This window comes from Sinohyriopsis cumingii, chromosome 14 (assembly GCF_028554795.1).
Source record: "Sinohyriopsis cumingii isolate HCF-2022 chromosome 14, ASM2855479v2, whole genome shotgun sequence".
In the NCBI taxonomy this organism is placed as follows: Eukaryota; Metazoa; Mollusca; class Bivalvia; order Unionida; family Unionidae; genus Sinohyriopsis; species Sinohyriopsis cumingii.
The window spans coordinates 114540700-114547014 of NC_142974.1; positions in this window are offsets into that span (position 1 = coordinate 114540700).

Here is a 6315-nt window from a genome sequence, read left to right on the forward strand (position 1 = left end):
TTACTTACACAAACTACTAATGTACTTGTATTATTAAAAGATTAAACCACAATATTGTGACAACATAAAGATGTACAGGTACACAGACTCGTTGTTGATGTACACTGCAATCGATAATGTGTATGAATACATGGAATAACCATGTCTGAATAATGCATTTGCCACCAACGAACAAAACCAGTCGAAAACGTACGTCGTGGCAAACTTTAGGTATCCATGCGATATTAAGGAATACGTGGGACTATACCCCAAAATGTATTAAATAGTAGTTGGAGGCTCAAAAAGAGATCAAAATGTATAAATGTATCCCAAGTATGATTTTGTTTTCGAAAAGGATCTCTTGCATGATATTTATATGTACAATTTTCCGCAACGATGTGGTCGCACAATCACATCCAAACAAACAGCATCTGAGTGTTTATTGTTCCCTCTGGATACTAAACGGTGTATTATGCCACTTACGCGTTCAGAAGACACTACATCTTAGAGGAAGTTCCGTATTGATAGGAGCGGCTTCCAATCCCTCTCACACAAATGATCTGATTGGTGGCTTTGATGTCAGTTCGCTAAACGGGCACTAATAGTATTTACATTCTTGCCTTGGAAAGTCTATTCGGATCGAGATTTTGAATGTATAGATGGACCATACCAGGTCATTAAAATGATGTTGTTTGCCTTCTAACGCAAGCTGTGCATAAGGGTACCGAATGAAACCCTTTTCCGAGTGGTTCTAAATGAGATGATTGTAAAATTGTTTTAGGACCAACAGTGACTGTCTTCTTACTGAGTGTCTCAGTAGAGTTTAACCAAATTGTGCTAGTTATTTCATATTTCAGCTGGGATATTACCTTAGGAAAAAGTGTCACCTAATGGAATGAACTCGGTTCATGAGTCATTATATACCTTGCGTTTACTGATATCCAAATAATGGTACCAGAAGTGTACATTTCACTGTTCCACTATAATTGGATCATGTTGTATATTAGCATGTCCTGCACCTTACTTCTCACCAACAACACAGCAACGGCTCCAGGAAATTAGTTGGCCTAATCTACCTGCATAAGACATAGACATGTTAACGGTTTAAGCGCGTCTGTCACACTAGCCGACTGTTTAGACGTTGATTCTCTGGTTAGGTTTTGATCCAACATTTTCGACTCCCTTCTTGAAGAAGACATTCAAAACTAAATATTTGACCACGTCGAGGTTTATAGTTTGAAGTAGTACATTAGGTAGAAGCCGGTAAGGTCCCGCTGACTAAACTGGAGTTCTGAGGCACCGTTCTGTTCGTTTCCCATGTGTACCATGATTAGGCGGTAAAACAGAGCCACCTCTTGTATTTTCGGAATATTTTCTCGACTAGCTCTTCGTGGACGTTGAGGCGGGGCTGTTTCCCAGTTAATCAAACGTCATGGTATTTTCCTTCAAAAAGTTTAGGCGTGTACCGTCAATTAAGGCGACAAAAACTGGATGACTAGAGTGATTACCTTTATTTGCCAGCGCCATCACACCTTCGTCGACAAATGGCTACTTTGTCCTCGGGCGCCGTAAACAGTGCTGACTAGCTGGATAAAGGCGTAAGTGGGTAATAACTAGCGAGAGTTGTTTTGCACCAAACAGTAAAAACAGGAAACTTCTGTTTTTATTAACGGGCATCACAAGAGTAATGCTTCTTTTTACGATCACCACATGGTGATCCGTTGCACAGAAGGAGGTTTTCCTCGGCGATGTTGAAAATGCCTGGAAAAGAGGTGGTACACACATAGCCAGGACTGGGGCTGGTTTATGACCCTGATTAGATCAGTGTATATATCGGACACACAGACCTGACCACAGGCAGTGTCATCCAGCTGAGGCGCAAGCACAGCTCTTCCACAACATTTTGTGACATGCCGCTGGCTAGAACTGTGGCGGACACAGATGCTGCCTTGGCTAGGGCTTAGAGGTCAAAGCTGCCTTTTCTAGTCGTGGGAATTAATAAGACCCAAATATACATAGATAGGAAACATAAACAATTCTATATAATTAATGGGACGCTCCAAATGTAATGCCAGCTTTATCCCCATTTTGACACTATTAATGTTCCCCAAACTGATACATTTCATTAACTTTGCATGAAATATATAATATAATATAACACCCCATATCAACTGAGTTTCTTTTGTAGTGTAAAGCACTCGTTTTAAACCGACAGGATGAATTTTGACTTTCATGTAATCCCTGCAGTTATTCTCCATTTTATCTGTAAATACAATTTTACCCGAGTTGTGGTATATTCTTTATACTAATCTCCTATTTTTCTAACCGAATTAATTTAACCTTACCTTTCAGACATTAATGAGATTGCTAAGAAAGATAATGTTTATTTTCATATTTGAGCAGTTTGTCCGCCTCCTCCCACGAAATTAGGTGCGATAAACGAGATGGCTTATGTCAAGGTCGGACAGAACTACACCTACAGATGCCTGTCTGGTCTACTCAAGAAAGGAAATGAAAACTCGACAGTCACGTGTCTACCTGATGGTAGCTGGACCTCGACAGATTTTGCTTGCGGTAACTGAACCATGCATTTCTGCATTTGTATTATGATAATAAATCCATGTTGTACATATTATTGCATAACAGCATATGGCTTAACAGTTGACGTCAAAACATCATCTAAGATTAGGACACAATATCCGTGGCATCCGAATGCACTTCATAGGCATATAATTACATTGTTTCGGGAAATAAAATAAACATATGTCTCTATGTGACCTAAAATATTGCCTTTTTGGTACATATTTGTCAGAATTCCAGTCTGAATTTATTTGAAATATACTTTAGATTCAAATTAAGAACTGTTTCTGCCATCATATACGTTTCTATTATTTGAAATCGGTTTCAAACATTAACTGTCATCAGCAATGTAGATTTGGAATATTTATAATAAGAGACTATATATATATATTTGATATATATATATTTGAAAATACAGCGTAAACATACCTCACCCAATGTTTTGTATGTGAAGGTTAAGGACTAATGTTGGCTAAAATACAACGCTTTTGCTAGTTATGTCAAAAGTAAGTAGTTCGACCGTCCTCTAATCAAACATTTATGTTTATCCATAATATGAATAACGTGTGTGTGTGTGTGTGTGTGTGTGTGTGCGTGTGTGCGTGTGTGTGTTAGTATAAAGCGTTATAAGTGAACATCGACTTTCTACATTCTCATGCAGTAAAAGAGAACTGGATGCAGGACAAAATATATCCTAACAACATAAACGAATCTGAAGCAATCAGTAATGATACGGGGATTGATTTGTTTGAGTGCATGCAAAGATGTGACAACAACTCTATCTGTATGTCCTTCTTTTACGATAACCACAACAACTGCTGTGTGTTGTCCTCTTCATTCCGACGAGGAATACCTCAGGGATTTCAATTTTCGGATGGATTGGTATACTACACAGGCAAGTATTAGATATTCGTTATACAGATGTCGATATAATGAAGATGTAAATAGCATTATATTCTGTAATTTTAATAACTGTAAATGCCAATTAGAAAAGTAACATAAAAAGACACACATCTCGATATTATTACATGTTTTTTAAGGACGATATTAATTACAAATATAAACTAGAAATATTAAATTTAATTACTATATATATATATACATATATACACATATATATATATATATATATATATATATATATATATATATATATATATATATATATATATATATAGAGAGAGAGAGAGAGAGAGAGAGAGAGAGAGAGAGAGATGATGTCATGAAAGTTGCCTTATAAACATACACAGACACACACACATATATATGTGACGAATATACACACATACACACACATATATATGCGACGTGTTGATGATTGCAGCATTTGTCAACGAGGTTCGCATATATATATATATATATATATATATATATATATATATATATATATATAAAGAATACAAATCATATGGCAAATAACAATCCTTTGAAGTGCACTGGATGCAGAAAGGGATCACGTGTGTCATGGATTGATTAAGATAAATGCAATAAACTTACAACGAACAGTGCGAAACTAGTATCTAGCTAGCCTGATATATGTTGGCTACAAAACATAATTGTATTTGTGCATGGTTGTTTCTAGTTTTCTTAGTTTAAACCGCTTGGATTTAATGTTCTAAGGCGGCGTATCCAGTAAGGTTTGGGGACTCCAGGAAAGAAAAGGAATCTTACTGGATATGCCGCTTTGGAAAAAGATAACCATGCACAAATAAAATAATCTTTTGCAACCATGACATTTTCTTTTAAATATTTCTCTAAATTTGTATTATGCCGACTACTATAACAATGAAACATCGGGGATATACTGCCATTACATAAATGTACATAAACTACCAGATGTCGTTGTGGTTCATCAATTCCTAGGTCAATACAAATATTGTCCCGTATCAGCAACAAGCTGAAATAAACTATTTGACGCATAATAGAGATAAGAGGTTGAAATCCTGTAGAAACAGCCATGTAAAGTTCTGCAAACATAACCGATTTTCTATTAGAGGTGAGACAATATCAAAGCTTAAAGAGTCATATAAATATTTTTCAATCATGAATGATTTCATCGTGCAAGAAAACAAAAGAAGCCTAAAATTCCAGGATAACGTTGGTAACATGGGCACACACATAAGACAATATTTTAATCAAGAAACTTCTGGTATTATTAATGGGCAATGCATTTGCAGCTGGCTTAGGTTCATTATCTCGTTTCATTAAATATTTCCAAAAAGTTAATAACAACAGAGCACTATCTTTGTTCTCTTAATAAGTTAAACAAAACACGAGCTATTGAATTTTAGCACGAGTCCAAAACACCTACCTTTTGACAGAATCTGATTTTTATTACTAATTTCAATGACACTCAGAATAATCCTTCATTTTTTTAATATTTCTTAAATTGTATGTATAGGTCCTTTCTTTTATTCTTTACTTTTTGTATTGTCTCAGTTTCTGTTTGTATCTTCTTATTTAATTAACTTCCTTGCGTTCTCTTCATAATGCCTAATGGACAGTTTCGTCCATGTCGATCAATAATCCATGGGTCAGATGTATGTGAACACTGCGTATAACAAACATTGTAAATCAGTTTAAACTTCAGAAGGAGAGAAAAATATTCGTGAACAATACATATCGTCAAGTAAACATTCTGTTTAATTTTTATGTAAAGAAAAAATTCTATTTAATTTACGCTTACTCGTCTTGTTGATAAAATATAGATGTACTTCTAAATTGCAATTAAAGGAAGTCAGGGTAGAAAATATATATTATATTTTTTATTTTTAATTATAAATATGTTCTTTCATTTTCATGAAGTAGCTGTTTTATTCGCGGTATCAATAATAATAATAAGAAGAACAAGAACAAGAACAAGAAAAAGAAGAAAAAGACATTTAATAATAATAATAATAATAACAGAAATATTGTATAAGCTGACAGCTACCAATCTATTAAATTAAAGTTTCCCTATTTGGTAAAAGTTTGATGATATTTTGTATAACATACATATGTTTCTTTTCCTTAACGTTGCTGCTCCCTCACGGAATAATAATAATAATAATAAATAGTCATTGCCACTATGAATCACAGAAAGATCAATCAAACTAGACGAGTACTACAGATATATGAAATGAAACTGTTAATTCTCATTCTTAAGGCACTATATTGTGTTTCTTTCCCTCTGCCGGTACTGCAGGTAACTTATTTCTACCAGTATTATACGTAAATTATAACTAACGATATAACACGTAACTTTGATATACCAGTATTACACGTACATTATTTCTCCCAGTATTGCACGTAAATGCATCTCTACGTATATTTAATATGAATTAAATTTATCGGTTACTGCATTTGTATGGCTAAATAAGAACGAGTTTTTCGGATGGAAATGCTGCGCGACCTTGGTAGTGTAGTTTATCCATCCGACAAAGCAAGTTCATATTTTCCCGTACAAATGCAGTAACCCTTTTATTATATGCTCATTTTTTATTCTACCTAAGGCTTAATTATGTAATTAAAAGTACACTACACGAAACAAAGTAACTGAATGTATGCCGTATTCCGAACTAAATACACAAACGCAGATCCATCATTACACAACAACAACAGTGTTAATGCGCACATAACTCCGCCCAGATAAATTAGAACTTTTTCACGAGCTAAACACAAATTTCAAAATAAAATGGCGTTTTTGTCTACTTAAAATTGAAACATGGAGTCATATTGTGAATGAATGCACATTGCAACAACATTTCCATTTGATCT